The sequence below is a fragment of the Tenrec ecaudatus genome, chromosome 5 (genome assembly GCF_050624435.1).
Source record: "Tenrec ecaudatus isolate mTenEca1 chromosome 5, mTenEca1.hap1, whole genome shotgun sequence".
Classification (NCBI taxonomy): domain Eukaryota; kingdom Metazoa; phylum Chordata; class Mammalia; order Afrosoricida; family Tenrecidae; genus Tenrec; species Tenrec ecaudatus.
In genome coordinates, this window is record NC_134534.1 from 69351455 (window position 1) to 69373836 (window position 22382).

Here is a 22382-nt window from a genome sequence, read left to right on the forward strand (position 1 = left end):
ATCCTATACTCAGTGGGATACCATTCCAGAGATTCCCGTTCACTGTTATTCATGGGTGAATCTTATCAGTATCTTCCAACACCTTCTTACCTACCACACCCAGGCAGGAAAAGGTCATTTGGTGGGAATTAGCCTTTGAATAGAAGAGCCACCTAAAGTAATTCACTGTCCCTGAAGAGATTTCCTTTTCTTTCACAACCTTCCTCTAGACCCCAAGTTAAGTCAAGTAAGTTCTGCTTTGTAAGCACTATAGAATCTGTGTCCTGCACTGCTTAGGTCTTCTCCATCACTCCCTTGAACACAACAGCAGTCTCTTTTACTTGCTTTTTTAAATCTTTAGCAATAGTTCTTAATTGTCGTGCCAGTGGACAGCACTTTCTCATCTTCCTAGATCTTTGTCTAACCCACACTGAATGCGCAGTACTAGCGGATTTACATAAATTAAAAAAAAAAAGAAAATCCAATCACATCAACTATCTGTCTTATTAGTGCCACTCAAAATCCTCCTGTGCATGTCCTTTAATTAAGCACTAATCTTAGGAAAGGCTACTAAAAAGTGACCCGAATAAAGTCAGAAGAATCATAGGGTGGTACAAATGTCAGGTCTTAACTGAAAGGGTCAAGTCTACTTAGAGGCATGGTGCAAGAAAGTCCTGGCAATCTCTTACGAAAGTCAATCCTTGCAAGCCCTGTGGAGCTCAGTTCTACTCTGACAGACCCCGAGACCCCGTAAGTCAAACTGACTCCATAGCAAGTGATAACTAGCTAAGCTGGTCAGCAGGCTAGGCTTGCTAAGCAGGCTAGGCTTTTTATGCCACACCCATCATCCAGTCAAGCTCCCTATAAACTATTAAGCAAAATAGCCCATAGAACCAGTGGTGCTCTTGATTTATGCTGAGACACAAGGACCTGGTCTCAATGTGGACTTGCAAAGAAAACACTTTTGTGAACCAAGAGAAGGTCCCTGGACCATAGTTTGAATTTCACTAGGGCAGTGGTTCTCAACCTTCCTAATGCCGTGACACCTTAATACAGTCCCTCATGTTGTGGTAACCCCCAATCATAAAATTATTTTCATTGCTACTTCATAACTATAATTACATAACTGTAATTTTGCTACGGTTATGAATTGTAGACGAAGCTACCTGCTCCCTTAAATTTTTTAAGTCTTGGAACTCCAAAGGGGGCAGTTCTACTGTCTTATAGAGTCACTGTGAGTAGAAATCAACTCAATGGCAGTGGGGGGCATGAGATTGAGTACAGGTCAAAAACTATTTCTAGTTTCTTGAGGAATAATCAGCTTGTCTTCCACAATGGCTGAGCCATTTTGTCCACTGATCAGCAGTGGACAAGAGCTCCAGTTTCCCACCCCCTTGTTAACATTTACTATTTAACTAATTATTTTCTTTAGCCATCCTAGTGGAGTATCTCACTGTGGCTAATGATGTTTGAGCATCTTTTTATATGTGTTTGGTAGTCGCTCAAAAGTCCTCTTTGGTGAAATGTCTATTCAAGCCTTTTATCCTATCCTACTAATTTAAAAATCATTTCACATCAAGAACTAGGAGGCATAAGACATTTATAGAGGTATAAACATAGGCTCATATATATTAATATATAATCATAGGAAGATAGGTCTATGTACATATATTTACAGATTAAGTATTACAGTAGTAAATGGACATTGGGCCTCTACTCAAGACCTCCCCCATATAAGAACACCTTGTTCTAATAACCTTGCATTTGTGATGCTCACCTTCTGAACATGATTACTGAAGGTAAAATGGGTGCATAGCTAATGTGGTGAAGAAAGCGGATGGTGCATGGCTATTGGAAGATATAGCATCTGGGGTCTTAAAGGCTTGAAGTTAAACAAGCAGCCATCTATCAGAGAAGCAACAAAACCCACATGGAAGAAGCACACCAGCCTGTGCAATAACAAGGTGTTGACAGGATCAGGTAAGGTATCAGGCATCAAAAGACCCAAAACAACCATTTTGATTCAAATGAGGCGGGCCAGAGTGGAGACCCAAAGTCCATCTGTAGACAACTGGACATTTTCTCACAGAAGGGTCACAAGGAAGAGACAAGCCATCCAGTGTGCAGTAGAGCACCAAGGAAAGACACAACATTCCTCTAGTTCTTTAATGCTTTCCCCCCCCCCCCAGCCCGCTATCATGACCCCAGTTCTATCTTACAGTTCTGGCTAGACCGGAGCATGTATACTGGTACAGATAAGAGCTCTCAACACACAGAATCCAGGAGAGATAAACCCCTCAGGACCAATAGTGAGAGTAGTGATATGAGGAGGGTAGGAGAAAGGTTGGGAGAGAAGGGAGAGAAAGAGGGAGTGGATTCCAATGATTGCCACAATCCCCTCTCCTTAGGGAGATGAACAACAGAAAGGTGGGTGAAGGGAGACAGTGGATAGTGTAAAATATGAAAATAATATATAAATTATCAGGGGTTCCCCGGGGCGTGGGAGGATGGGGGAGGGAAGGAAAAAAGAGGAGCTGATATAAAGGGCTCAAGCAGAAAGAAAATGTTTTGGGAATGATGATGGCAACATGTGTAAATGTGCTTGATATAATTGATGCATGGATTGATATAAGAGCTTGTAAAAGCCCCCAATAAAATGATTTCTTAAAATTCGAATAAAATAAAAGGCATTCCACATCACCTTGGTGAAAGTTCCTTTGACTTTCACTAAGAGCCCCAAGGCTCTGCCAGGCAGTCACTCAGTTTGGCCTCAGCTTTGCTACTAAATCTTGAACACACTTCTGTTTGAACAGGTGTTGCACTGGGTTGTACAAATATTTAACACACTAGGCTGCTAAAAGAAAGGTTACAGGTTCAAGTCCACCTAGCTATATCCTGAAAGAAAGACCAGGTGATCAACTGAAAACGAGTCACTGAAAGCCCTGAAGCGCACAGTTCTCTGACACACAGGGAGTCCCCATGAGCTAGAGTCAGTTTCCTGGCAACTGAATATACTGTGAGAAGAGTGATCTATTATTTTGACATTCCCTCTCCCAGGTCTACGACCTCCCTCAGGGCAGTACATTAATGGCGTCCCATTATTTGCACCACCAGGGCATACGGAGCACAGCATACAGTACACAGATTTTCAATGGACAAGCAATTCAGTGCATGAAATGAACAGAGTAAACGGAAAATCTCCAAGACTGATCGAAACACTGCTATTTTCAAACACAGCCTCAGATATTTTATATACATTATTTCCTTTTAACAATTATCATCTTGGGGTCTAGAGTATTGGTATTACTCCATTGATGTGAAATCTGAGGCTCTGAATCAGACAGCTCTTACCCCTGGTCATACAGTAAGATAACAGCAAAACAGAGCCTCAAATACAGTTCTGTGATTGAATATGCCTTGCAGTTAATGCTGTGATTTTGTGGTTGATCTGTATAATTAAATTAGCTAGAGCATAGAATTGTGTGTCGGTGGATCATTTCTAAAATTAGAGGTAAAAACGACTACAATTTACTCTCATTTTAAACTTTAAATTATGCCTTCATTTTTTGGGAGGTCACCAAGAAGTCTAGGTGGAAATGTTATTTTAAGGAGTATCTTAAAATTAGACATCGTTTTAATGCTTCCCTTTTTTGTTTAATAAATTCATTACTAAACAACCCTATTGCACTCTGAAATTTGATATGAACTTTCCCCACTGAGTCCATTTTGGATATTCCGTTTTTATGTAGAATACTAAGTACCACTTACATAGGTCATTGCTTTCTGAAGGGCATGGAGCTGGTTCTGACGTAGAGCGATCCAATGTAGAGTCAGCATCAAAAGGTTCATAGGAAAATCCCAATCTTTTCATTCACTTTTCCTCAAACTTTTTGAAGCTGTCAATTGCAACAAATCTAAGAGTTCAGGATAATTACGCATGTGCGCGCCCGCACACACACACACACATTATACATGGCTTTGGCTTATGTTTATCTAAGACCTAAACTTAGTGGCTTGCACATATCACCTACAAGTGAAATGACTTGCTTTTCTACATATTAGCCATTTTCTACATATTAGTTCCAATTTCTTACATGACACATCAAGAGAATGACTCTACATCTCCTAGGATGCTGAGTGATAAGCAGGGCTTTATAAATGTAAACTATAACTCCCCAAAATGGAACTTTATTTTCCTGGTTTGGTGAATTAGGAAGTCATACTTCCTAAGTGTTTAGAAATTGCACCTGGTGTTAATCTCCAGTTTTAAATTCATCTCTTGTGAAAAGACGATTTATTTTTCTGAACCAAACGAGCATTATACCTGGAAGAAATACACTGCGAATTCAGCATTCTTTACAGAAAAATAACTTAAAGCAGAGGTTTGGGGATTTGTCCACATTTAAGAAGTGTGTGTGTGTGTGTGTGTGTGTGTGTGTGTGTGTGTAGATCCCTCATTCAGGCCATGGAAATTTGATAATAATTCCCATTTCCATTATCTTTGGGAGGGGTGGGTGGAGTTTACACAAGCCAGTGCTAGTTTCAAGACCAAACTGGAATCGGATTTTATTTCTTAGTAACATTGATTATATCCGATCAAATGTGTCGGCACTGGAGGCAGAGACCCTGGGCATCAAAGTTCTTGCAGAGTTTCTGGTTGCCTAACATGTCAGGTGACTTTCCAGGGCTCCTCTCTAGGGTCAGGAGAGAGAGAAAGTGGGAGAGAGAGAGAGAGAGAGAGAGAGAGAGAGAGAGAGAGAGAGAGAGAGAGAGAGAGAGAGAGAGAGAGAGAGAGAGACTCCCTGAGATGACCATTTTCTGGGTGCTCTTTTGTTCAGTTGAATTATCCTGTCCCTCTTATGATTGTAAGGAGAGACCAAACTGGGTGGAGGACGTTGGCCAGAAACATAGTTTTCCCAATCTCTCTCTAAATCTGAGAGATCGGATTCTAATGTATAAATAAAATCAAAAGGGCAGTGAGGAAAAGTTTCTCCCCCTTTACAAGAGAAAAGCAGAGGATCATACTTACAAAGCCGCCTTCAGCGTCTTCTCTAGAGAAATCGCTCTGGGAGGAAGGGAGAGGCAGAAAAGCAGAGATAAAGTGACAGCCGGACCTCCTTGCTCCCGGGGAGGCTGAGAGTCATGGTTCCTGATCTGTCCGCACCTAGTGGAAGGGCTGGCCTCTGATGCTCTGATGCTCTGGGCTCCCCTCCGGCTGTCCCACAGACTAATCACGAGCTGCAGGGCTAGACCAGGGCCGCAGCGACATTAGGGACAGGCTAGGAAGTGCTTGCAAGAAGAAGCGGGTTATATAAGCCAGCGTGTTATTATCACCACACACCCCCGTAGAACCCAGGCTGCCAGACAAACAAAAGGCAGTTCCAAGAAGAGGAGGAGCGGCGGCAGAAGTTACACCGGGGGTGAATTTCAGGACACTGCTGAACTCATGGGGGTGGGGGGAGCAAGGCAACTCCCAAGGAGTGCAAACCTCGGCCAACACACAGGGAGCTGTCGCTGGCGCCCGGCACAGTAGCCGCCTGGAGGGGCCGGGAAGGAGGAGAGGAGGAAGATGTGGTGTTTGGAAAGGCAGGCGTTCCAGACACCAAACCCCAAACCAAAGCCGCGGCCGTCCCGTGGATTCCGACTCATGGTGCCGCTGGTGGAACTGCCCCAGAGGGAGACATCCCGAAGGAAGCAGGGCCACATCGTTCTCCTGCCAAGTGCAGGGTGGTGAGGAGCCTATCGCTGCAACCACCGCACAACCAAGGTTCTCCAGAGAGCAAGGGCTCTTCTTGGGCTGGACCAGGGGGCCCCTGTTGCTTTTCTCTTTTTCTTTTCTTCCAACCCCCTCCCCCTCCTGCCCCGGCCTGGTCCCCTGTTTTCCTAAGGAGGGTTTGCAGTGCACGTCCTGTGTAAGGGCTGGCTCTTCCATCATCCACACCCGGGGTTCTCTCTGGTGGCCTCTCTGTGGGAGCACCCCTCTGTCACAGAGCACCCACGGGGTCTTTACACCAGAGCTGTGCTGCTCTGAGGACGTTCTGGTCTTGTGGGAGGAGCATCCCCTCCACCCCTCAACTCTCTACCTCGGGTTTTCTTTGTATTCTCACTGTACTGATTCCCAGAGGAGTCCAGAACACTGACACCCCGGTTCATGCAGACCCGTATACAGATCAGAAGGCAGTCTTTTGAACATAGCGAGAAGATACTCACACCAACCAAACTCATTCCTGACTCATGGCAACTCTACATATTTCCTAGAATGTCCATCCTAGGGGAAGCTTCCTCTTTCTCCTGGGAGTGGTTGGTGGCATGGATTAAAATCAGGAAAAATATGCTTCAGGGGTGTATCCTCTCACCATACTTTAAAAGTCTATATTCGAAGCAAAGAATGCAATGTCAGGATTGTAGGAAGTCTTATTAACAGCCTGTGATATGCAGCTGATATGATCTTGCTTGCTGAAAGCAAGGAGAAATTGAAGTACTTGCTGATGAATATCAGGGAAAGCAGCCTTCAGGATGGATTGCAACAGAATGCCCAGTAAACAAAATTCCTCACCACTGAACCAATAACATCACGATAAACAGAGGATTGAAGTTGTTAAGGATTTCATCTTACTTGGACCCACGATCAATGCTTATGGAAACAGAGATCATGAAATCAAACCATTGCATTGGGTCAATGTGCTTCACAAGACCTCTTTCAAGCCTTAAAATAAAATAATAATAAAGCCCTAAAAGTTGTTACTTTGATGTCACTGAAGTGCACCTGACTTGAGCCATAGCATTTTCAGTTACCTATTCTGCAGGCAAAAGCCGAGCATTGAATAAAGGAAGACTGGAGTGGAGTTGATACATGTGAATTATGGTGTTGACTCAGAATCCGGAAAGTGCCTAGAACTACCAGCACAACAAACAAATCTATCTTGGATGAGGTACGTTCCCGCTGCTTCTTAGAAAGCAAGGTGGCTAGATTTTGTCATACATACTTCAGATATGTGATCACATATGATTCAGAGAGACTAGTCCCTGTAGATCAGTGGTTCTCAACCTTCCTAAGGTCTCAATCCTTTAATACAGTTCAAGTGTGGTGACCCCCCCAACCATAAAATTATTTTCATTGCTACTGGATAACTAATTTTGCTACTGTTATGAATCGGGCAACCCCTGTGAAAGGGTCAGTCAAACCCCAAAGGGGTCATGACCCACAGGTTGAGAACCACTGCTGTAGAGGATCAGTGAAAAAGGAGAAGTCTCTTGATGAGATTGGTTGCAATAAAAGGACTCACAACAATTGTCAGGGCGGACTGGTTTTGATCTTTTGTACACATCAGAGTTACGAGTCTGCTTCCCATCACGCGAAGACATTCCCTACCTGCCTTCAAAGCCCTATTTGTTTACATTCTGATTTCCTGCTTCCCATCTCTGATCTCACCTGTATGGAGCACGCAGCAGAGTGTGAATCACTCTCTAAAGATGACCTCAAAGCTCCGCAATGTCTGGCTCTGTCCATGTCAATCCTCCTCGGCATGGACTGCCCTTACACCTATTTCCTTTCCAGGTCTGGTCAAAGTCCCACACCTTCACCAAACTCCCCCAAGTAACCTCTTCTTTCTCCTGTTTTTCTGCATTCCTGTGGTATTTCTGTCTGGGTTGTCTATCTGGGCAGGCTTGGGGTCTCTGGTTCTCTATGGTGCCTGGTGCAGGGCCCTGCATAAAACAGCTGTCTAATGAGTAGAACCCCCGGCGGTACATGTGTTGAACCCTCTTGGCTACTAGCGACAAGATGCCGTTCCTCCAGAGGCACCACAGGAGAAAGACAGGCAATCTTCAGAAGCCAGTCCCTGAGCACACTATGGAGCCCCGGTCTGCTGTGTCACCTGCAGTCGCCATAAGCTGGACTTGTATTGATGACAGCTGCTGTCATGACTGTTTATTGAGTTTCACTGACAACTCAACTGTTCTTACTGTAACCGCCAGCCGGGGTGAAAGGTCTCACATGGTGGCTGGAGCTGTGCAACCAGGTCACGAGGGGTTAGGGTCCTCCTTGTCTTTGTCTGTTTGGAAATCTTTAGGAGTCTTTTTGGTTTTTAAAATTGCTCAATTAATTAATTATATAAGTAATTAATCATAAGCTTAATTAATTAATTGTTTGAGAAATCACTTTTGGGGGGGCTCTTACAACTTTTATAACAATCCATACATCAATTGTATCAAACTCATTTGTACATATGTTGCCATCATTTTCAAAACATTTTCTTTCTGCTTGAGCCCTTAGTATAAGCTCCTATTTTTTCCCCTCCCTCTCCAATCCTCATGGACCCCTAATAATTATCGATTATTATTTTCATATCTTATACCATCCACTGTCTTCCTTCACCCACATTTCTGTTATTCATCCCTCTGTAGGGTGAGTTTTACGTCAGTCATTGTGGAGAGTTCCCCATTTCTCTCTCCCCCTTCTTCCACCCCTTCCTTCCACCCTCGTGGTATCACTACTCCCATTATTGTTCCTGACATGTACCAGTGTACATTGTGGCAGTTACATAATCTCCTGTCAACTTGCAAAGGGATGGAGTCTAGCCTGTCAAATCAAGTCAGAGTTTACTTCATTTGGAGGCGCAACGGAAATAAATAGCTGACTGAAGACCATGGAGCTACACTGATGCAGCCAGAGCCGTGGAGCTGGAGGAGCCACATGGAGACTCACACCAGCACTGAGATGCTTCTACCACCACTGGATCCGCAAGACTGTCCACGCATTGCCTTGTGATCTTCCTGCATTCAGCGTCAATGCATGGCTGCGTGAGTCTAAAGAGGAATTTATGGACTAGTATTGTCATATGGGGTAATATTGGACTTATGGGCTTGATCTGGACTGGGATGTTTTCTTAATTACTCTTTATATAAAGCACATGAGTGTCCATAACTTTGCTTCTCTAGTCTACCTTGACTAACACATACATGTTCTGGTCTAGCTGGATTTGTAAGGTTAAACTGTGGTCATGACAGTGGGAGGAGCAAGTGTTAGAGGAGGGTGACACGCCAAAAAAAAAAAAAGAATCAGAGGAATGTTTGTTTCTTTGGAGCTATGCTGCACCTTGACTGACCCATTCCTTCCTTGTGACCCTTCCGTGAGGGAATGTCCAATTGTCTAAAGATGGGCTTTGGATCTCCTCTCTGACCTCCATCATTTGCATCCATATATTTGTTTGTTTTGGGTCCTCTGGTGCCTGTTACGTAATTCCGTTGACACCTCATGATTACACATCCCTACTAGATGGCTGCTTGTTTAACTTCAAGACTTTAAGACCCCAGATACTATCTTTTAATAGCTGGGTACCATCAACTTTCTTCACCACTTTTGCCTATGCACCCATTTTGATTTCACTGATAGTGCCAGGAAGGTAAGCATTACAGAATGCCAGGTTATTAGAACCAAGTGTTCTTGTCTTGAGGGAGTACTTGAGTAACGACCCAATGCCTATCTGCTACCTTAATATTTAACATTTAAATATATCTACATAGACCTATATCCCTATCATTATTTATTAATAGATTTACATATGGGCATGCCTATATTTATACCTCTATAAATGTCTTTTGCCTCCTAGTTTTTTCCTCTATTTTTTTTTTTTTTACTTTCCTCCTGTCCCACTATCATGTTCCCCCTTCATTTAACTCTCAATACGTTCTCAGGCATTCCACAACCTCCTCACCATCAATTTTAGATCTCTTATTTTCCCCTTGTCCCTGGGATTGTTGGCTGCCCCTCCCTTTCTACCACCTCCTCCTCTATGTCCCACTCTTTCTCCAGATGTTGAACCCGTTGTTTTCTCCTTGGGATTTCTGCCTATCTTGTGTGGATAGACGAGAGGAAAAGGAAAAAGGAGAAAAAAATGAATAAATAAATAAAAGCCTTTAAATACTTCTAGGTTTGTCTGCTGGCCCTTCTGAGCATTTTCCAATCGGATCTGGTGAAGTGCCATGCCATGCCATGCTATGCCATGCATGCCCCTCCGAAGTCTATTTCGGGGATTCCTTGGGGACTTCACTGCTTGACTCCCTTTGCTGCTCTGTTGGCGCTCCCTTCGTGTTTCGCTCTGGTGTGTGTGGGGGGGGGGGGGGCGGGAGGCGGCTGGGCACAATACCCACACTGTGTCTCCAGTGCTGTCCCCGTAGCACTGTGGGTCAGTGAGAGGGCATCGTGTCTCCCAGCGGGACCAGCCCCTCGGTCCTCTTGGTTTTGTATTTTATAACACCCAAAGAAGAACTCTCAGACTTCACTCCAGCCAGTTCCCTTTCTACTTCAAGCTCAGTCTCAAACTCGCAGCCACGGCGGCATCAACTCTGACTCCCAGCAATCCTATAGGGCAGAATAGAGCAGCTCCTGTGGGTTTCCGAGGCTAGAAATCTTTATGGAAACGGAAATCTCATCTTTCTCCGGAAAAGCAAGCAGCTGGGGGGAATCAAACTGTGGGCCTGTGTGGTGAGTAGTTCAACACATAAGCCACTCTACCACAGGCGCTCTTTCTAGGGTGTGTGTTTGGGAGGGACATGACAGTGCTGACGCCTGCTGAGCCTGTGCCCATAGAGGGTAGACAGAGTGCTAGGGAAATTCGCCAAAGGGGAGATGTTCGTGAATGACACTCTTTGGGGAGCTGTCTGAGGAGAGAACGCCTCCATTACTGAAGGAATGCAGGTTATCACCAAATGAGCAACAGCTCTCAGGGGGGATTGTTTTATGATATGGGGTGGCCTAGGCTGTCAGGTACCGAATTTCTTGTGGATTTGTATTCAAGTGCGCCTAATGACATTTCCTCTGTTATTCTTTGGTAAAAGCAACATGCTTTAAATTCCATCTGGGGTGCCTGGATCAGTCACGGTGTCACTTAAGAGGCTTGAGGTGTGTCCACGCAGCACTTGCTCCCCAATGCATACAGAATGTTCAGTGAATTAGAACAAGTTTCCCACCTCCGTTAATTTGGAATAAAAACCCATTCAGGTTCTAAAGAAGACTTGTATTCTCAAGTTCTTGTGGGTTTGGTTTCAGGTATCACAGGTCTCATTGCAATTTAGTAGTGCAAATGGAGGATCTATCTATCTAGTTTCCCACCGAGTCAGAGTGACAGCCTTATTCCATCTACGATGGTTTCTCCACCACTCTGTCAATTAATAGTGTGCATGGTGGCTCTTGTGTGGTTGCGATGAGGTCAGAAGCTATGTCACCAGTATTTTAAATACGAGCAGGATCACTCATATTGGACAGGGCTCAGTGTAGCTTACAGACTAGGCAGAAAACTCCCGCTACCTATGTTTGAAATAAACCGATGGATCACAACCGACCCTTGCCTGCCTTGCTTGTACTGGATACATCATCGGGAGGCATTAATCACTGGAGGCGAGTCTGGTGTTTGGTCAAGTGGAGAGCTAGCAAGGACAAGAGAAACCCAATCCAATCAAGCGGACTGGCACATGAGCTGCAAGGACAGATTTCCACATGCTGGCGGTCCGGAGTATGACACAGGCCAAGTGGTGTTTTTCCTGTGTTGTTTACTTTGTTTCATACCAAAATAGTAATATCTCCATTCTACAGAAGCGGAAACTGAGTCTGGCAACACTTAAGGAATGAGAAGGAAGAGCCTGTCTGAGTCTATAGCTTATGACTCTTCAGTTGCTCCAAAGACTGGAGGGAAACTTAGTTAATATTTCACCAGCTGGTTTTCAAACCTGGTTCCAAGGGACCCTAGACTGTCAGGGGGTGCTTCAGGAAATGTGGGGGGCATGTACAAGGGCACATATGAGAGGGAGACCATGATTCAAATGAAGAAGCTTCACCCGTTTCTGATTTATGGAGTGACTTTAACTTTTGTTTGAAACAAGGACTTGTTACTAACTAGCCCCCGCCACCCCAGAACTTTTAATCACACCTGATCTGGTTTTCTTCTCTCATCTTTGCCAAGTTACAGAATTTGGGATCCCAAGAAGGTAAATGCCTTGATCCAGATGTTGTAATTAATGGTGCTGTCCCAGGAATCACCTGAGATGCCCAGACTCTGCCTAGCCCCTGCGGCCTCCCCGTCCTGTCTCCCTGCACTGGTTACTACACAGGAAGGTTCCCGCCCGCACGAGGATGAGCTCTCTGACCTCACTGTGTCCCCACCACACTTCTTCCTTAGAAACAGCAACAACAGAAAGGAAGAACACCTTCATTTCGGCAAGCTGAGCCATTTGTGGGCCCTTTCACTGCAATTTGAAGTCGGTCCATATTTACCTCCAAACATGTCCCCCTCAAGGGAAGGTGTCAATCTGCAACTCACCTGCGGGGTCTAGAGCTCCCTCCTCTTTCCTTCAAATCCACAGTAGAGGTGCAGTGTGCCCTGTAGCAATCCCGCTAGAATGCGCTTGCTGGGGAAACTGCTTCAACCCTGTGATTATCAAAATGAACCGAAGTGACTTTTCCCTCCCCGCCACGTGAGACTTCATGGAGCGGGGGAAGACATTTCTCTCAGCGAGGTCAGTGATGGCCAGGGGAGCCTGAGTGTCCCAGCAGCCCCTGAGGCTGATCAGCACACGCACGCACGGAGGACCATCGGCCATGAATGCCAATACTAAATGGAATATTTTCAGGGAACAATGAACAACTGTCCCTTCCTTGGAGTCCTGCTATGTGTCAAGGCTACTTGTGAATAGAAATGAGTTTTAACTGAGATTATGTCGGCTGGAACCAGCTTTTATTAGTTTTAAGACCCCTGAGCTTTCCCATCTGCTTTAATTTTTATTATCTTCACCTGGAGGTTTTGGGAAGCGGCAGAATCGTCCTCTTTCCTGGGATGGCTTAACGGCAGCAGTGCCTACGGGCAAAGGACTCAAAAGATGACCCTTCCATCCCCGTCACTTAAATCATCACTGACTGCATTCTTTCAGTAAAGTGTGGTCGAAAGAATTTTCCTCCTCGCTACAGACAGGCGATTATATCAGAGCTCCCTCTCCTCTGAAATGCCCCAACATTAAATACATTTCCAAATTCTCAGACCAAGAAACAAAGCCATAGATGTCATTTCTTTTCCTATTCATGAGATTTACAATTGGAAGGTCATGTTTGTACTAGACTTTGGCTTGAAATTAATCTTCTTTTCTCTAAGCCATGTCTATAGGATCTAAGCGCTTCATTATGCAGTCATTTCTAAATATTAAATACTTGTCATTCTTGAACTTTTAATCTTCCCTTTATGGGAAGCTGGAAGACAGTGCTCTTTATGGGTGAAGAAACTGAGCTTGCAAATCACTGCCAGGGTATGTTGTTTATTGTTGTTGTTATTGTTAGGTGTTGTCAAGTCAGTTCCAACTCTCAGAGACCAAGAGTGTGGCCACCCATTGAAATATTTCCTTCCACTTATTTTTAGGCTACAAAGTAAAAATGTAAATTGTTTCATAAGTCACACATGCTGCATTCTCCAACCATTGAACTAATCATTAAAAGCCCATTTGCATTCTGCCTTATGAAAGATGCTTTATGAATTAAATAAAGATGCTCAAAGTCCACAACCCATCTCAGCACTGAGCCTGTGCTCTAGTCCTCTCCTGTCTTCTTAAGGTATATGTCACATACATACATACATCAAACCATATTCTTGGGTCAGCTTAAAGGAATAGTTCTCTTAAACTCATTACTCATCCAACCTATTTGGCAGAGCTCAATTCTGCCTGTAAGAGCTTTTGGCAAAAAAAAAACAACTCTTTTGGCGACCACAACCACAGTAACAAAAACCCATTGTCGTTAACAACCAGTCCTCATTAAACTTCACAACATTTTGCCAACATACATACATACAGTACTCGCTTTTATGTGATTATAGAATTCAGAGAACTCTACCCCCCACTCCCCCTTCAAAGGATTCCTCACTTGACTAATTCTAAAGAGTAAATTGATTTTCTCATCGTTTGTTGTGCTTGACAATGGAAAGGCTGACGCAGCAACATTGCTAAAATGAGAACTCACTTCTATTCAAAGAGAAGGAATTTGTGTTAATATTCTTAATGACTGGCATCTCTATAAGAAATGTGAGATCGCTTTGCCTAAGGAATAACCTGTCAAAGATTAAAAGGTACTAGGTTCTTAGAACGGAAATAATATGTCAGGAAAATTTATTTAGGCTGCTGCAAATTAACTGAATAAACTGGCACTTTGTGGCTTCCTAATCATGGTTTGCAAATTCCCACTGGCTAAAATCGCTTGGAACTGTTTTGAAGGATTTGAAGAGGATCTTTCCAGAAGTGATCGGACATCTTGAGGGGGAACAAGATATGTATGTAATCAATCTAATCAATTCCTTCCCATAACGAAGAATTTTTGTAAATAATGTAAGAAGCAAAGACGGGAAATCAAGACTCCAAGTAACAATACAAGCGTGTTGTTTGCTGCCAAGCCGAGCCCATGGTGACCCCTTGCACACTAGATCACATTGTTGGTAACTGATTTTTGAAAACTGGGTTTCCATGGCTTTCTTCCAAGCCAGTCTCAGTCCAGAAACTCCTCTGAAACCTGTTCCGCGTGACAGCGAAGCCCAAGTCTCCCCGGACACATGAGGGTGCGGCTGCAAGAGCGCACTAGCTGGGAGTCAAACACCTGTCTCGCCTACACACGTGGCAGGTAAGAATTCAACCCCCAGACCACTACCGCTCAGGAATGCTTTGCTTATTCCAAAATCCAAACTCGCTACCATCAAATGGATGACTCATAGCGCCCCTATAAGACAGGGAACAACTGCCCCTGTGGGTTTGTGACTCTCATCCCTCCCCTCAAGACTGTAACTCTTTATGGAAGTAAAGAAGCCCCGTCTTTCTCCCGTGGAGCAGCTAGTGGTTCTTGAACTGCTCACTTTGTGGATGGCAGCCCAGCTGGTAACCATGGTGCCATGAAGGGTCCCTTGCGTGTTCAGAACAAGAGTAATATAGCTTATGCCAACCATGAGCAGCCCATTCATTGTGATACTGTAATATAATAACCAATGATTCTTTCCTTTGGGAAATGTTTCCAATGTTCTCCTCAGGGCTGGATTAGGCACAAGTTTCCGGGCCAAGTTTAAGAAATAAACCCGTTAGCAATACTCAACACGTCAGTTATAGACCCATCTGTGTCTTCAGTGGGGAAGTTGTTCCATTCTAAATAGTGTTGCACACCACTCTAGAAGGTTATTTATGGATTTCACTGGAATCTCCGTTTCCCCATCATCACCAGCTTCACAGCAAAGCTTCATTAGTTAATTACTGAAAGCCTAATACGTTGTGGGAAGAAACATTTTACCAGAATAGAAAATGCAATTCGTTTGGTGGGAAAATGGTATACGTTGCAGAAAACTGTAAGCTACCCTCATGTAACTAGTGACTGGATTTTACAGTGGAGACAAACTTGGATTCTGTAGAAATGAAGGCAAGAGAAGATGAATTCAAACCAAAGCCTAAAAATACTTGCATTTGGATATTTGCGTCCAAATAGTATCCCTACGAGTATGTACATTTCTGTGGTAGGTTCTTAATTGTGCATCAGAATGGCGAAGATCACTCCTCAGGAGAAAAATGATATTATCTGCTCCTGTAAAGATTTCCAATCCTAGGAACCCCATGCAGGGGCGCTGCAGTTCAGCGAAAGCAGCCCTGGATGGGTCGTGGCTGCATGCCAGCAGCGCGAACCCACCACATCTCCGCGGGAGAAAGATGAAGCTTGCTGTCCCTTCAAGACCTTCTGCCTGGGGACCCCAGGGCCAGGTCTCCTCGGTCCCTTACGAGTGCTTTGAGTTTGTTCCGTGGGTTTGTATGAGTTGGAATCAACTCAAGGACAGATTCATTTCGGTTTGATCTGGGTGGCTCAGTGGTTACGTGTTTGGCTGTTAACAGCATAACCTATCTGGCGACTCCAAAGGAGAAAAACCTGGCCATTTGCTTCTGTAAGGATGACAGCCGAGGATGCTCTGTGGAGGAGTTTGACTTTGTACAACCTACGGTCTCCAGGAGTCAAAATCTGAGCCAATAGCACCTAAAGCAGTCATAGTAACTGTACAGGAAACTGTCTGTTTGCCATGGCACGGGTTCACTCACACTCCCTGCCACTGAGCCGATTCTGACTCACATAACCCTCTCGGACTGGGTGGAACAGCCCCGTGACTTTCAGAGGCTGGTGGGTTTGAACCACCGAGCTTTCCCATTAGCACTCCATCTAGTACACCATTCGGCCCTTAGGGATCTTACGGGCGAGGCATCTGCTTAGGATCACTCAGTTTGGCCTTTCGTTGGAAATCTCTTAGTGTTCACATCCTGGCCTGACTGAGCCAGAAATGTACTCCTTTCTCAGTGCAATGGCCCTTACAACCATTTCCTTGGCTTCTATATTTAAATATAAATATTTAAATGGTACATACGGAAAGCAATAAATATATCTCCAAAATAAAGGTAATTAATAATTACAAATAATAACCTGAGTCATTATTTTTGTGACTTTATCCCCCGGAGTGAAAAGTCACTGAGAGAGATCGAACCAACGGAAAGCGTTGGAGATGGGATGAGAAACCCCAGCAGGCCTTTAGGTAGAAAACCAGATTGAGACACGTGGGGAACATCATCCAAGAGATTCTTATGAGCTGTGTCCATTTTGTCACCTCCTGTTCTTTTATAAACAGGCAGGTGTGGGAACAAATTATAAACGCAAAACCGTAAGAAGGTGGTCTTCCAAAAGTTTGTGGGAAACCGGAAGAAAAAGATAGTGGTATTTCCCCCCACAAGCTTTTGGGAAGCCCTTGTATGTCTGAGAGGAGGTGCTGGGAGGAGCATGGGACACAGTCCGGGCTGAGAAGGTCAAGAGCAGGAGGGCTGGGGCACAGAACCCACGACACAAGCGGTCTACAGAAGCGCCAGTCTCGTAGAGACGCTGACAAAAGATGGGTCCGAGATGCAGGCAGGCAAAAACCCAGTTCTGCAGAATTTGCAGGGACCCACATGTGGGGCTGGAAGGGGGATCAGAAGAAGAAGGCCAGAGGGTAAGGGCCAGAGCCGGAGGGAAGGGCTGCGGTCTGCGAAAGGAGTGATAATGGGGCGCGCCTGAAAGGAATGGCTTCAGTGCTTTCAACCGGTGCCAAGCGGTGTAACATGAGAGCCAGTGTGCAACTGACTTCCACGAACGCAGCTTTCACTCTGAAATTGCCTTCTGTTGCAGTGGAGTTAAGCTGTGCACTTAAGGTGTCGAGGTGTGCTGCTGGGACGGACAGGGAGACAAAGGTAGCCTGCCGCTCAGAGGGAAAGGAGGTGGGCAATGCAGTGCCCTGAGCACATTATCTCATTGAGGGCCATTCCTCAAGGTCAGCAGTTTGAAATCACTCCAACTGCTCGACGGTGGAAAGACAAGGCTTTCTACTCCCATAAAATGTTATAGACTCAGAAACCCACAGGGGCAGTTGTGCCCTGTCCTATAGGGTCACCAGGAGTTGGATTCACTCAATGGCAGTGCGTACACAAATGATCCCAACGGGAAATGTTAGAAGAGGAAGACATCTCAAAAGATGTGGCTGAGAGAGGGAGTAAAAGACCCACCAGCCAACTTCCTGTTTCGACTCAATTCTGAATCAGTGACCCCAAAGAACACAGTTGAACTCCCCTTTGAATTTCCCAGACGTTCACTCCTTACAGGCTCCTTAGAGTTACTGGATGAATTCTACTCCTTGGTTGGCTCAGGCAGCAGGGAGGGCACCTTATAAAAATGGCGGTGGGTCCTGAAGGTGCTTCTATTTGGGGCCTGGTACCAAGAGTGGTCAGCTTTTTCTATCCTAAGAGGTTAAGGGGAACATCATGAACCCCAGACAAAAGATGTGACGCAGAAAGTCTAAGGCCACATCCCTGGTTATCCACCGAGCAGTCCCACCTTTCCAAGGACTATCTTAGAATCGATTAAAAATGTGATTTCTTTCTTTCTTCATTTGTTTTTATAGCTTTGAAATTAGGCATTGCTGTAAAACTGAAGTTTGGGAAATGGAGCCAACTTAGTATTTAGGCTTCATGATATCCTAAAAGTTTTAAAATAGAGAACTCCAAACATCAATCCCTCACTTAACAACACATTCATCAAATGCTTTATGCTGCCAGCGGTGACTGTTAATATAAATAAGTTGTAGTACCTACTGACAAAGGATCTCTGATGGCATGGGTTGGCTATCTGCCCTTGCAGACTCTGTCTTGGAAACCCTATATAGTGTCCCTGTGAGTCAGACTCAACTTTATTGAACTGCTTTCAAGTGTTAGCTTGTATGCACATGATTTTCCATACTAATTTTTGTTCCTAGGAAGAATTCTCCCAATTGCAGAATTTATTAAAAATATTGACTATATAGAACAATTGGCTGAAATAACAACAGAGCTTAGGGGAGTGGGGGGGGGGGAAGATGTGGAATAAGAACTACTTAGTTAATAGTATAAAGGGAGTCCCTGAGTGGTGCAAAGGATTGAGCATGAGACTACTAACCAAAAGGTTAGCAAATCAAACATGCTCAGAGGCCCTAAGCAAACAGGATTGGAGATTTGCCTCTGGAAGGAACAGACTGAAAACTTTATGGGGAAATTCTCTGTACTCATGGGGTTGCCATGAATGGTGAATTGACTCAAAGGCAGCTAGAACAGCAGCAAAGTGCCCGGGTGGTATTGTGGGTTACAAGTTGCTAGCTACAAGGTCAGCATTCGAAACCACCAATCGCTCCACAGGAAAAAAAAAAGATGAGGCTTTCTGCTCACGTGAAGTTTTACAGTCTAAGAAATGCACAGTTAGGTTTTGGTGATGGTTTGGAGCTAGATTGCCCAGGTCCATGTTCCATAGCCACTTACAGCAACAAAAAAGGGCAAACTCAGTGTCACTGAGTCAATTCTGCCTCATAGTGAACCTAGGCACAGACTAGAACTGCCCCTGTGGGTTTCTGAGACAGCAACTCTTTTTCACAAGAGTAGAAAGCCTCCTATTTCTCCAGTGGAGTGGCTGGTGGTTTCGAACTGCTGACCTTGTGATTAGCAGCCCAACCCTTAACCACTGCACTTCCAGGGCCCCTACAGGTCTGTAATACTGGTCAAGTTAATCAAGCCGTCAGAATCTATTTCATTGTTTACAAAATAGGAACCATAGTGTTTTGTGTCATAGGGGTGTTGAAAAGATCGGATTAGATAATGCACATAAAGCCCTTACTTATGCCTGGTTGATTGGTCTTGCATAAAGGTTAGCTGTTATTTTTATATATGGTAGCAAGTCAAAGCTAGGCATCGTTCTCAGTGAGTTTGTTTTATCCTTTAAGGGAATATTCTTATTCTATTGCCAAGTACAACATCCGCCCTAAAAGTTTTAGGTCTGGTTACTAAGCATATGAAAAGGTATTGAAAAGCCAAGTGGACATACCAAAATGAGCAATGGTTTTAGAATGTTAAGACTTAGCTTTCTGTCTACACTGCCATTTAGCTAAGAATGTTAATGGGAAAATTAACTCAGCAGCTTGATTCTCAATTTGTTCCATAGCTTTCATAGTGCCTGTTCTATCTACTTCATCTAAAGAGTTACGAGAATCAAACAAAATACAATTAGTAAATGTAGTGTGCTATAAAACATAATTATGAGCTTTCTCTGGGCAGTGGTACTGACTATTGATGGCTGAGGGGCAAAAGGTGTGATTGTGGTTTATAAAATACTTAAAGTGGAAAATGCTTTTAGAGAATACAGAAATTGGTTAGAGCTTTTGAGGAAACATAGAAAACTAAGACAGAAAACCTGGGTTTTCATTTCATTTTATTTTTCCTGCAAATGGTGCTGGGGCACAGGATGCCCACATACAAAAAATAAAGTCAGACCGGACCAATCCCTCACATCATCTACCTAAGGTAAAAGTAAACCAGAGACGTGAAAGTAAAAGGCAACATTCCTAGAAGAAAACAAAAGTTTAAAACTTTTTGTGACTTTTGATTATAACAGTTTCTTACCTCTAACACCAAAAGCACAAGCAAGAACAAAGAACATTTAGCTAAACTGGAGTCTATCAAAATTCCAAACTCTGTAACTTCAGAAGATATTGTCAAGAAAGTGGAAAGATAACATACAAAATGGGAGAAGATTCTTTGCAAGTCCTATCTTTTATGAATTATATCTAGAATACACACAACTCTTATAACCCAAGAGGACAGAGACAGGCAACTCAATTGAAAAAACAGGCCAAGAGCTTGAATAGACAAAAGATATTCCAAACAAGAAAGCTTAATGGCACAAGAAAGAAGACTAAGCACAAGAAAAATTGCTCAACCCACCATGAAGTGTCAAGGAAAGGTAAATCTAAACCATGAGATACCACTTTACAACCCAGTAAGCCCAGATCCAAACCAAATCTACCGCCATTGAATTGATTCCAACCATAGCAATTGTAGAGTTTCTGAGGCTATACATCTTTGTGGGGATAAACCCAAACCCTAACTCACCACCGTTGAGCTAACGCATAGCAACCCCACAGGGCAGGGTGGAACTGCCCCTGTGAGTTTCCAAGACTGGAACGCTTGGTAGGATTAGAAAACCCTGTGTTGGTTCGGCAGAGTGGCTGGTGGCTTCAAACTTCTGACCTTGCAGTTAAAAGCACAGCCTCATTTTTCTCCTGGGGAACAGCTGGCAGTTTTGCGCCTCTGAGCTTGTACTGAACATGCAGTCGGGCGCTCCCTGCCAGTGCCATCCGGGCAGCTGCGATGAAAAAGCCAACCACGGCTGATGGGATGGAAACGGCACAGTCACTTCGGAAAACAACGTGGCCTTTCCTCACCAAGTTACCCGTGGCGGTACCACATGAGCGTGGAATTCACTTCCAGGTATCTACCCGAGGAAAATGAAACTATCTGTCCACACAGAAAAAAATACACCAATCTCCCTAGCAGCACAATTCACAAGAGCTGCGAGGTGGAAATCATGCAGATGTTCATAAGCTGCCGAATGGGTAAAGTGTGGGAAAGCAATACAATGAACTCTTACATCCCAACTAAATGCCACATCCAGACAGGCTCTAGAACTCTGAAACACGATGGTAAGTGGAAGAAGCCAGGACGCATCCAAAGCACAGCGCGTGTGATCGCATGGATATAACTGTCCAGAATAGGCAAGTCTATGGAGAATGAAAGTAAACATTGGTCACTAGCTAAGGAAGGAGCCATGGAGCTCCGATGATTAAGTGCGTGCCTGCGAATCCAAAGACGGATGGTTTGAGCCCATCTACCTGCTCTCAGGAAGAAAATCCTGTGATGTTTGCTCGGAAACCGTCTCGCTAAGGAAGCAGCGTGGACTGCTCTAGTCCACCGCGTGGACTTGCTAGGAGTTGAAATTGACGGGAAGGCACCCGGCACAAACACTAACAAAGAGATGGGGGAAATGGAGAATGGCTGCTAATGAGCACGAGGCTTCTTTGGGGGTGATAAAAATGTTCTCAAATTGATTATGGCTGCCCAACTCTGTGAATATACATACTAAAAACACCATTTTACTGGACACTTAAAAAAATTCCTCTTGAACTCCATGAGAGCAAGTTGTGCCCACCACAACTTTTACCTCTAAGGTCTCAAATGTTCATTACCTAAGAGATGTGTCTCTGTTTCTTTATCCTTGACAATGTGCGAGAAACTTACTGTGTGACTTGCTCCTTTGGAGACCAAAGAAGCAACTAGTTCCCTTAAGAGTTGATTTCAACTCAAGCAGCCCCACAGGTGTCAGAGTGGCACTTTGCTACAAGGGTTTTTTTTTTTTCTCATAGTGGTGACCGTTTGGAATTGGATTGGCAGGCTTCTCTTCCATGGTGCCCCCAAGTGTGTTTGTGCTACCAACCTTTGAGTTTTTAACTGTGCTAGCTCATTTTGGCTCATGATGGCCCTGTGTGGGTTGTCAAAATCAAATGTTTAAAAACACTTTGAAACTTAAAGGATGAGGACTGCATAACAGTGTGAAATACCATAGAATTTCAGGTGCCTTGCGTATCTTAGTATCAAACAAACTAAGAAAGACCATGGTCCAGATGCATTGGAAGCAAACTAAGAATCAATGTGAGCATTCCAGTGGTGAGAGAAAAGAGATGTTTCTCACTGCTATCCATCATACTTTCCCAGTGGTATTTGCTCTGTAAGATTTCCTCCACTGTAGGTGGTCTTTTTGATGGAGATGATGAGGCTGTGTGAGAAAAGGTCATAGAAGTGAAAGGGCAGTCTCTGCTCCATGCAGAACAAGAGATTTGTAGAGCGTGCGTTAAGTGTCCAGCTTGCTTTCTTCCCGTCCCTCCTTGGAGTAGTGAAAATGACACCCTTTATTTTCATTATTGACAATAGAAATTCACAGAATTTTTATGGACAATATTAACATTAATAGCTTT

General features: G+C 44.2%; 1 protein-coding gene across 5 annotated transcripts in view; it reads right to left on the reverse strand.

The window, feature by feature from the left end:
* The window catches only part of SULF1 (sulfatase 1), a 186887-nt gene that overhangs the window by 143094 nt on the left and 21411 nt on the right, over positions 1–22382 (reverse strand). Inside the window, exon 1 of one of the 5 annotated variants that reach the window (XM_075549593.1) lies at positions 5009–5050. The exons of the other annotated variants lie outside the window; for them this stretch is intronic. The gene's annotated coding sequence lies outside the window, so the exon portion shown is untranslated. Of the gene's footprint in view, positions 1–5008; positions 5051–22382 lie in introns of those variants that run through there. 5 annotated transcript variants of the gene reach the window in all.